The sequence below is a fragment of the Erpetoichthys calabaricus genome, chromosome 3, assembly GCF_900747795.2.
Source record: "Erpetoichthys calabaricus chromosome 3, fErpCal1.3, whole genome shotgun sequence".
NCBI lineage: Eukaryota > Metazoa > Chordata > Cladistia > Polypteriformes > Polypteridae > Erpetoichthys > Erpetoichthys calabaricus.
Window position 1 is genome coordinate 260,222,581 of NC_041396.2, and position 12,049 is coordinate 260,234,629.

Below are 12,049 nucleotides of genomic sequence, written 5' to 3' on the forward strand. Positions count from 1 at the left end.
TATTTAAGTAATCAGGAAGGAGAAGAGGAAGAAGAGAGGAGAAAGGAGACCATTCGTTTTTCAACCACGTATCAACTTACTTGCTGTTTTTTCACATTGCGCCTTTTCATCAGTTTGCTTTTCATTTTGCCGGACTGTATTCCATACTTCATCTGCTGAGACCCCGGGGTTGATTCGCCATCCACCATACGCCGAGGAATCACGGTGAGGTTGCTCCACTCGCCGGGAAAATCAAACAACGCATTTACCACTAGTTCAGTCATCAGTATTCAGGACAGTTTTTATAACCGGACTCAAGTTCACAATCATTCAGTTTATCAGTCATTTTTGTTATTCGTGTTGTGTGTTATATGTTACAGGGGCAAGGGAGGGTTTATTGTGTGTGTGTGTATATATATATATATATATTTGGTGTTGCTTTGGTGGTGGAATATTTATATGTGTTTGTTTCTATTTTCGCACTTGTCTTGTGGTTTCATTTAATACATTTAATCAGTTTATTTTTTACATCATCTGCTTTTGCGTGCTTATACAGGGTATTTACATCGTCGATTGTGGGGGAAAAGTTTAATTGGTTAGAAGTATGGCTTGATAGTTAAATTCTTTCTCAGTAAATTATCCAGGCCACAGGTCTTGGAGGTGTAGCTGCCAGCTGGGTAAAGGGGTAGGCCATTACAAGATTGCAAATTTATTGTGTGTGGAGCGTGTAAACAAAGAGTTTTCTAAAAGCCTGTATCGCACTCTTCCCCGCTATGGATGCTTTAGAAAGTTTTATATTGAGAACATATTTTAAAGAACTTTAGAAGTCTAGAAGGAAAGTTCACATTTTCTCAGCTATGAAAAGAAAGTTTCCTCTGGAGTTGTATATAGGGAACACAATTTAAAGAGCTTTAAAGGTTTTGGAGGAATTTCACAGTTTCTCAGTTTTGAAAAGTTAAGCAAAATGTCCCCTTTTATTGGCTAGCTAAAAATATTACAATATGCAAGCTTTCGAGGCAACTCGGGCCCCTTCTTCAGGCAAGATGTTAGTTAGCCAATAAAAGGTGTCATTTTGCTTGACTTTTCACTACATTCATAATGGCTAACACGGTACAACACCCTAGTACTTCAGTTTTGAAAAGAAAGGTTTCCTCAATAGCATAATGAGCAAGGACAGAAAAAATACACTCATGATGCTTTCAGCTATACTGTACATGACCCAATCTGAATGTACACTGCATTTCTGAGATGAAACTAACATCTCAGAGAACAATCAAGCTCCACACAGACAGCAAATAAATCTCCAAAATGGTTTAGTTCTTTAGCCATATTGTATACAACCCTGTGTGCAGTCTACAATATATATTTTTTGTTTGTTCTTTATTTCGCCTTATACAATTTCTTATATTAGGAATTTGTTAGTTTTTGCATACCCCTTGGGGTTAGAGCACAGGGTCGGCCATTTTACAGCGCCCCTGGAGCAATTACAGCTTAAGGGTCTTGCTCAAGGGCCCAGCAGAGTAGGATCTCTTTTGGCAGTGAAGGGGATTTGAACCGGCAACCTTCTGGATACCAGCACAGATTCTTAGCCTCAGAGCCACCACTCCCAAAAGTTATGTCTAAAACCCAGAGAACGGAGTGTGTCATGCAAAAAACAAAAGCACAGGAGAAAGAGGAACTTCCTAAAAAGAACATTCACCTGAAGGTCCACGGACACTTGTCCTAACGGAACAGGGTACTGAAGATCATCTTTAAACTTTTTTAATGGGTGCCAGTGGGGCTGTATTTTTACTGTTATTACTGTCTTTCAATTGTTTTCTTTTGATTGCTCATTTTTTTCTGTTGATCATTAATGTCATTTTCCATCTTCCAGCAAAGCTACTCTGTCTCAAAGCACTTTGAATTCAGATTTAGTAGCCGTTGCTTTTTCGTCAGCAGCAGAAGTAATTTTTTCAACTTCAAGCTGAGCATCAAGTGCTCTAATTTTATTTTCAGACTTACCCGCATTTTCCTCTATTTTTTCCTCTATTATTTTTTTCTAGGATAGCTTTAAAAGTTGCCTCATATCCTGAAACAGCTTCTCATTTGTCATGTTTATGTTCTTTATATCTTTCCTTATATCCTTGGTGATCTTCTTTATATTGTTCATTAACTCATTTATGTCCTCCCTGAATATGGTACTTATTGCGGCGATCATTACCTTCGGCTTGGACTGTTCATTTCGGTCTTCTCTGTGCTCCGCAGGTGGAGTAGCAAGCCCAGTCAGAGTCAATGCTGATGGCTCGCGATGAATAGCTGGCAGAGCAGAAGGTAAGGCCATTTTCACTTCCAATGAACCTTCTGGAATCGACAAGGTCTCCTGACCCAACTCACATGCATTTCACTTCCACTTTCACTCTCAGATGGAGGTGATGCTGCAGTGTCAGGTTCCGGGAGATCCATTGTTTCGTTTATCTGTTCCAGATCAGTCTCTGCCAGACCGTATCTTGAACTTGAACTTGAGGCCTGTTTAGACTTAAATGAAGCTTTTGGTGTCTTTTCCGTTTCTTTCTGAGCCTTTTTTCTGCCAGTCATGCTTATATATACAGTGGAACCTCGAGATACGATCACCTCTGTATACGAGAAATTCAAAATACGAGGAAAGTATGAGCGAAAAATTCAAATCTAAATACGAGCATTGGCTCGCGTAACGAGCCTCGAGCCAGGCTGTGGGTATAGCTCGCGGCTTAGCGAGGGGGCGTGGTAGCAGTTGCGAGCCGCAGGGCGATCTGCGGTCTCTGCGTTTCTCACCTAAGTGCACAGGTGGGAAACTTCCCACATCCATGATTGTTCCTGTGGCTGATGGGCTGCAGCTGCCATGTCCTCCCCGCATATACAGTATAGAAAAGCGCGAGCCGGTTAAGAGGGAGAAGAAGTAAAAGAAAAGAGAGGAGAGAGAACGGAGGTTGCAGGAGGAGGCAGGAATCGGCAGCAGTAGGAAGTCGGTGCGGGAGAGCGAGCGAGTGCAGGCTCGCGTGTAGCTGAACAGTGAGCTGAACAGGCGAGCCAAACAGCTGAAGCAGGACGGTGTAGAGAAGGTCAGCTGCATTAAGAGTGTCTCGCCTGTTGCAGAGCCTGCATGGGAGAAGCAGGTGAGACGCTAACAGAGAAGAAGCACCGGGGATTGTCATCTGTGTTTTAAAGACTGCTTCCTGTTGACGTTTTAACCTCGTGTTAAAGGATTGTTATTCTTGTGTATTTTAAACCTCCACTTCACAACTGTTTTAAGGATTATTTATTTAAAGATTTATTGAATGCTCTACTGCACTTTGGACACCTGTTTTGATTCTTTTAATAATCAGTTATATTATTTACCAGTGTTATTTATTAAAGGTAGACTACAGTATACATAATTTATCAGTGTTATTTGTTAGGAAAATTGATTTTTATGTTAATATATTTGGGGTGTGGAACGGATTAACTGGATTTCCATTATTTTCAATGGGGAAGTTTGTTCTAGATACGAGAAATTCGCTACACAAGCTCCGTGCTGGAACGAATTAAACTCGTATCTAGAGGTTCCACTGTACTTGCATATGCTGTAACGAAGCCCCTCATGTTGAGTAAATACAGGATATCTCTAAAAGAAAAAATAACACCGCTGCTAATGGAGTTTACGTCTCAGACGTCGACCAAACTCTCATTAACGTCATTGTAACTTCAATAAATATTTGATCACAAAACAACAATGCACCGAAGATCTGGTCTCTAACTACAGTTCAAAGAGGAAATGCTAGGATATTGAACCAGGCATGGCCACTAAGGTGGCATCTTGGGATCACAAATCCTAAACACAACTGCACAAACATTAGTTACAAATTCAAATAACCTTTTCTTTATAACAGTACCTTTACAGGTTTTCAGCAAACACAACTCTCTTTCCTTCTCTTTGTCTTCCCTTCATCCTCCTCCCGACTCCGACTCCCAAGTGGGATGAGAAAGCCCCTTTTATCCAAGACCCTGGAGTACTTCCAGTGCCAGAACATTGTTCAAAGGAAGCACAACTGGATCAGGAGATTTTTTCAAATCAAGGATTGCCCTGCCCTGTCGTTCCCCATGGATGCACCCATGGAACCAATCATGGATCCTCAACAGAACTACAGTTCACAGTATGCCCTGTGGATGTGTGCATGGGTGTACCAGTCTAGGTGACCTAGCATGTCTGGGGAGTATACAGTGCTAGAGACCACCCGTTTCATAATCTCGTCTGGGAACAGGAACACCATACATCCTGGTCAGGACATTAGTCCAGTGTTAAGCCCCATTACACAAAATAACCACTGAACCAGTACTGACCAAAGTACCACACTTAGCAATTATTCATTTTCAAAAAGGCAGAAATTGTGGGATATGTAAAAATACGGAAGTCAAGGATGTATCACACTTCCTACTGCATTCTGGCAACTATTACACAACTAGAGACCACTTCTGTAAGAAAATTACAAATCTTATAACACATGACGTGGCCCATCTCTTAGCAACAACCACAAACTGGCCAGCCAAGCCAAAAGAATTGTGCTGCATTAGGTGTTCACCCATCAATGACACTGGCACCAAACAGAATGAGTGCTTAAATGTCTAAACTGGTGCTTGTCAGTTCTTATAATATAATATCAACAAACATTACACGAGGGACTTAACCCACTAAATACCCTGGGGTTTTGGGCTCTCTTCCAACTCTAATATCTTGCTTTCAAGTTTTATAGGACAGACGTTCAGTCATTTTGTAGAAATTGAATCATAACAATGAACAGTACTATCCTCAGAATACAAAAACCCATAATACAAATGATTCAATTCATATTCAATGTCACTGACATTTGGAGGTTATGGAATTATAATTAATGACTACAAAAAACGCAGTCAGTTTGCTAGAACATAGACTGAATAGATGTGGCATTTTCTGTCAGGCCTAACAAAATGATGCAACACAGAGAATACAGGAGACAAACAATCTTGATTGCAAATATTGAAGATGCACAACAACATGTATGCTACAGACGTGTGGCATAAACACACCTCTCATTTTCTGTTCTTACACTGTTAGTACTTAATCTCCAGTGGTGGTCCTTAGCACTGGATCATCACATGATGCCACCACACGTAATGAAAATTGCTTGTACTTTAGACCCATTTAAGAAGAAATAGAGCGGCTATTAAGCCAAAGTCAATAAGGCAATGACCTTCAACTTCTCAGAGGGGCAAAGGCCCAAGAAGTAAATTTCTATCAGAATTCTCAGTAATCACAGTTTTTGCTTTTCTCCCTGAAGGTGCTGCAGCCTATGAAATCCACCAGCACACTTCTTACTAGTATGATCATTTTCTGATAAGTCAATAGTGAACACATGTTGAAGTTCAATTGAGATTAATTAATTATCAGCACTTCAAATGTATACACTCAGAGAATTGTCCACCCCTTTGAGACAAAAAAAAACTTCATAACAACTTTAAGCTTAGAGTTGCACAATGACTTAGGCAAGTGGAAAATTAACACAAGTTCATGTTGGAGTAGATGTAAAACTTGAGGATTCTACAGTTGCTGATTTCATTGCCTGAGGAGTATGTCAGATTACATGACTAGAAACTGGAAGCAATGACAAATTATAGATCTCCTTGACAACTTTCCAGCACAGTTTCACATTTTCAAAGTATCACATGCTCACATCTTTTTCTGGTAGACAATAAAATGCTGCCTAACTGAGCTGACGCTGTATGATTACTTTCAAGGTATGGCAAGTTCATCAGTAGTATCAGTGTTTTGTTTTTTCTTTTTTCCATTCTGTTGCAGTACATAAAACACAAAACATCACATAGATGAACTTCTCTTCTCCTTGTAGGGTCCAAAACACCTGTGTTCCTTATTCCTCATAGCCACATTTTAAACATTGCAGCTGAGTGCCCATTGGTTCTCACCTCTCACACACACAGAACCTGCTCCTACAACTTAAGACAGAAGCAAACCTGCTGGACTTAGTAGCTGGGTATATCAGACCACATGATTGACGATCACAGCTCCAACTCACTAAGATTATGTAAATGAAGTCTGAAACTGAAAAGCACTGAAAAAGTCATGTAATGTGACATGGCACAAAGGTTCCTACAGTCTCTCAGGCTCTGTGACGCAGGGGCTGAAAGTGTTGCTCTCAGTAGCAAAAATATGCTTATTCATCCTAAATTATAGTTTCAGTTCTAGATATGCTGCATACTAACAGTTTTTCGAAATGTGTGATATGTAACTCACTCTGAATCAGTGTATTAGCTAAATATATTTCTTGCAACTTCAAACAAGTGATTACAGGGCTATGCATCTACTAGACTAATTTCTTTAACCTAGGCATATTTCCACCAGTCCTGCATGCATAAACCTAATCCCTGGAAAGTATTCAGCCAATGCTTATCCAGTAAAAGACTGCAGGAAGTGATTCTCTCTCTCTGTTGCAGAAAACTCAAGACAAGAACTCTAGATGATTTGTCAATCCACATGAGGGCACACTTCCACATGCACTCACACCAACTCAGTTCAACAGAGTGACATGCATTTAGCTGAAGGGTTGACATGGCAAAAATAAGCAAAATGTACATGGAAGAAGGCAACTGAAGTGAAAACATGGTAAACAGAGATATCAGTACTATTCACAGAACCTAACTTGATGTTTTACATACAGCATTTGCATACAAACTAAATCTTTATCAATCAATTAATTTCTTCTTTGCTTATTTGGTTCACAGTGCCAGGGAGCTGGTGCCAATCTTACCAGCATTTCATTCAAGGTGGAAAGAAACCCTACATATGACAACAGTCCACCGTATTCAAAGTAGCTAACAACTGTGAACCCATACATTTTTAAATCTACTTTGTCTAAATACATAATATATATATCTTATATATAAACGTCTATGCGTGGAAGTGTGTGTGTCTGTCCAGCCCGGAAGTTAGAGGTGGAGTCGGGGTAAGGGCTCCACCTCCGAGGAAACAGAAAACTCTCTTAGCTGCTAATAACACAAGCGAGGCCAACACGTCAGCAAAACGAAACCTCAGAAGAAAGGCAAATTCACTTAACCACTAACATCGGCCAAACGGTATCCCTTTTATTTTTCCTCCCGCCGCTAATACACAAGTGAGGTGAGGATATCTGCCAAATAAAACCTCCGAAGAAAGACAAAGTCGCTTAGCCAGTAATGCACAAACGATGCGAGCATGTCGGCAAAATGAATCCTCCTAGGAGAGAGATGCCCAGAGTAGTTCCTTTCAATTACCTGACATATCTACATTTCACTTCTTTTTTTGACAATTTCAATAGTTTCTAGGACCCTGGGCCAGCACAGGATTACACTGCTGGTATATATATATATATATATATATATATATGTATATGTGTATGTGTATATATAATATATGTATATGTGTATATATATATTCACGGCATTCGAAGTCTGTGTCACAATCTGTTAGTGTGGGTGGTTACCTACCAGGTAACGCTTTGTGGTTGGCCAGCAATCTGCTAACATCCGCCACGGTGCCCTCAGTTTGTGAAGAGCAGATCATAGAATGGTTGCAATAGTTTACTGTCAAATAAATGCAAAGAGTACACGACACGTGTTTCGCCCTCATTCTGGGCTCATCAGGTGTACACACTCCACTGCACTCCCTCTCGGGAATCGAACCTCGGACGTCAGCGTCAGAGGCGATGCCCCTAACGTTGCGCCACGGCGTGTGGTTCGTTTATTGCAACCATTCTATCATCTGCTCTTCACAAACTGAGGGCACCGTGGCGGATGTTAGCAGATTGCTGGCCAACCACAAAGCGTTACCTGGTAGGTAACCACCCACACTAACAGATTGTGACACAGACTTCGAATGCCGTGAATGTAATTACCCCGATCTACATGCTGTCAAATAAACGAACCACACGCCGTGGCGCAACGTTAGGGGCATCGCCTCTGACGCTGACGTCCGAGGTTCGATTCCCGAGAGGGAGTGCAGTGGAGTGTGTACACCTGATGAGCCCAGAATGAGGGCGAAACACGTGTCGTGTACTCTTTGCATTTATTTGACAGTAAACTATTGCAACCATATATATATATATATATATATATATATATATATATATATATATATATATATATATAATATTTTCTCTTACTATCTTAACTAGGACTCCTAACTTGCAGGGTTATGCCTGAGGGTAGGATCCTTCCAAAACCACGATATATCTTTGTTACTTTAATACCATGCAACCACATTATATGCTTATGTTCAATCAAATTACATTGTGGTGTAACACAACACTGATTGCTGCAGCGTTTGGACCCTGTTTCTTAGTGAATTCTACACACCAGTTCCCTTGGGCAGCTTTTATTAACATAAAGATTGATGGGAATGGAATTATTGGGGAAGAGAAAGCAAGAGTGGCCAAAGAGGAGGTGGGTGAATAAAGTAAAAAAGGACTTGAAGGCAAAGGGCTTAACTGGCAAGGATGTTCAGGGCTGAGCAGTTTATGAGAAGTTTGATTAAGCACATCGACCTCACATAGAAGGAGGAAAAAGAAGAACAGGAGGAAGAAAAATAAAGACTTTATATACAATAATGCCACATAACACTGTGAGGTATCCCACAAGCTTAAGAGGCATCTAAGCTGGCGGAGAAATGGAGGAAGGGGTCACCTCCATCTGAGGTCAGCCTGGTAAGGCTTTTTTCCAATAGCTTGCATCCTCACTGACATTTTTTACCAGTCTTTAGGGGTAAAAATGTCTTGTTGTCTGGGTCAGCCCTGTTTAGCTCTTTTCTTTCAGCATGCAGTAATCCATTTCATGTTTGCATGCTCTTGCTGTTTTCTGCAGGGGACTTTTATTCCGGTTTCCTTTCCACATCTCCAAAGATGTTAGTTTCAGGTTCATTTGTGCTCTTAAATTAGCCCTATGTGAGTGTAAGTGTGGGTGTGTAAATGTCTACGCCCTGCAAACGCCCCGCTGACCTGTCCTGGGCTGTGTTCTGCCTTGTGTCCAGAGCTGCTAGGATAGGCTCTGACCCCTTGTGGTCTTGAATTGGTTACGTACTTTGAGAATATTATGTTATGCTACGTGTTTTAATTGGAGTGGCACAATGATGCAGTGTTTAGGGCTGCTTCTTCAAGATTCCAGCATATGAATATGGGTGAGCAGGTCCTTCAGTGAACTAGCTTCCAAAATATATGGCTGGAATAAGATCTGTTCTCCCATGACCTTTAATTTCAGTTGAACAAGTTTGAGAATATTATTTTTAAATGTATTGATTTTTCCATATGGTGAACAGTGTACATCATCCTTAAGTGCCTTGCAGCTGTTAAGGATACTGTTCATCTAGATCCAATATCCACATAAGTTCATGAGATGTCACTGCTCCTGTCTCTGGTCCATACATCATGCTTATAAACTCACGTTAGCAAAATGGGCCAGACATATACTTTAACGTTAAAAATATAATGTACTGCAAATAAACAATATTCACACAAACAAAATCACAAATTCTCACTAGCCTCTACATCCGCCCCATCTCTATACTCAACAAAAGCAATTCACTCTAAAAAAGTAAATCCAAAGCTATAGTTTTCAAATACAAATTCAAGGATTATTTTAGGAAACCATAAATACTACAATAATATAATCATTATAAATAAATAAAGCAATAAATCCCTATTTTAATTAACATCTGTGGGCATTTTCCCACTTTGGATTATATAGCATCTACCCTGGGTTACCACGCTCTTAAACATAACGGTTCTTTAACGGCACTTTACTGGATTGACTGGTTTCTTATAGACCTTTTGCTTGATGAGGAACCATTGAATTTTGGAAATGATTTTGTGTGTAAAACTAGTTCTTTGGGCTTTGAAACAGTTCCTAATATGCAGACAAAAAAGAAATCTTTAATGTATAGTAGGCTAAAGCAGGATACAGCAGATCAAGAAAAGATGAACAGCCTGTGCTGTTATACGCAGGGAGAGCCCTTTTAAATTCACAAACCCATCAGCTGGCAGTGCAGTTATATATTTGCATACAAACTATCAATCAATTAATTTCTTCTTTGCTTATTCAGTTCACAGTGCCAGGGAGCTGGTGCCAGTCTTACCAGCATTTGATTCAAGATGGAAAGAAGTGCTGCGCATGACAACAGTCCATCTCATTCAAAGTAGCTAACAACTGCGCCCCCATACGTTTTTAAATCTACTTTGTCTAAATGTGGTGTAGTGGTTAATGCTTCAAGTGGGTTCAAGTCCTGCAACTAATAATGTGTGACCATGAACAAACAACTTCATCTGCCTGTGTTCCATCTGTAGAAACTAATGTAGTTTAACCAGCTGTATCACTCAAATGTTGTACGTCATCTTAGAAAAAAGGTGTCAGTCAGCAGTCAGTGGAGTATAATCATGTTTCACATTTCTGTTACCGTTTATTCAGTGTTATTTATGGTCCTGTTAAGGATCTAAATAAGTAGAGGTTCTTCCTGGATGGAAGTGGATGGTTCTCTTGGGAACCAAAAATGGTTTCCGTACTGCATTGCTCTGAAGAACCACTATGTCACCTTTACTTTTAAGAGGGTAAGTTACATTCTTACAGATCTGCTAGTTTGATTATTTTCACCTAATAATGCCAATTTCACACATTACTAAACGCAAAGATACATTCATAAACGCTGCTTTTTCAGTTGTTCAGAAATAACTTGCATTTAAGTTCGATACAAATACATCGCTTCTTGAATTATAGATTGTCATCATAACAAATCAATGAAACACAAAACGTGCGCAAAACTGGCACGTCGTGCGCTTGGTAAAGCGGCTGCACAATTACGCGAGCCGCTGAACGGACCCCGAAAACAGTTTTTTGTCCAAACCCGTTAAATCTGGGAGAGTAAATCCGAAGATCCAGCAACATAAGACAAAGCCGTGATTAAGCCTGAATGATTTCGTCCTGGCTGTCCAAGTGACGTGCGCTGCTTAAAGTCAGATTTGGCCCCCAGGCGGTAAAATATTAAGCACCAGTCGTGATTGCGCTACAATTCATGTGCCTCGGAAAGCGCAACATCACAACGTCAAAACCTTTTCTTTTTTTTTTTTGCTTTCTCATATCACTCACCCCGGTTTTCAGGTATGTCCCACGTGTCCTGGATAGTTCACATATATAGACGATACACTCCGGATTTTCCAAGTGCGGAACACATTCCTCGTGGAAATCCCAGTGGCGACTGGAGGAGCTGGGCCCCTTAACTGGGAACCGCTCTGTTCCTCGGAGCTCCTCCCACTCACCTACCCTGTCTTCGGCTCCCTCTCTCACCCTGCCTCTGACCTCTTGCCTTATAGTACGCTCGCAGCAGCCAATCCGACAATAAATTTCTATCTGTGTCTCTCTTTCTGGGTCAGTTGTACGCTAAGACCACCGCCCAGAGCTGCTTTTCTATTGTCTTTTTTTTTCACCATTGGAAGGTTGGGTCTCCCCGTCATTTGGCTCCCTTTTTCTGAGCAGCAAGCAAAAGTCTCACGAAGTTGCGTTGTCAGTTTCTGCTAGTCTTTGCAAAAATATAAACGTTTTTGTGAAATAAATAAATTGAATGGTCTTCTGGAATTTTTCGTTTTATTCGTCGTTTTTCTTTTGTAAGTAAACCTTCTGCCTCATAAGATCCGATCAACGTTTTCCCATCTGTGCCGCAGATTCCTCAGCAACAAGAGCCTCATTCATTAAAACCCCGAGAAGAAATCAGACCCCCGCAGGGGAACATATTAGAAAAGAGAGACTGCTCTTGCCAGTCTCCAACAAAGAGGTGTGGCGATTTCCCTTGAATCGGAATGGGTGGCAAAAATAAAAGACTTGTAAAACTGCACTAAAGTGGGACAAGGCATTTGACAGTTTAATAGTCTTGTGGCCAAAACTTCGAAATGATTAAAAGGATGAGATTGTTTCTAGACGATGTGTGCAAACGTAATGTCTGATGACACTATGGATGTTAAAAATAATATTTACTTATGCAATATTTTACAAGGAAGTCGCCTGCCTGTGC

At 40.6% G+C, this 12,049-nt stretch overlaps 1 protein-coding gene across 1 annotated transcript in view; it reads right to left on the reverse strand.

The window, feature by feature from the left end:
* gal3st4 (galactose-3-O-sulfotransferase 4) overlaps positions 1-11,743 on the reverse strand; it is a 142,417-nt gene extending 130,674 nt beyond the window's left edge. The window contains exon 1 of the mRNA XM_051924081.1: positions 11,131-11,743. The gene's annotated coding sequence lies outside the window, so the exon portion shown is untranslated. The remainder of the gene's footprint in view (positions 1-11,130) is intronic.
* Positions 11,744-12,049: the final 306 nt, after the last annotated feature.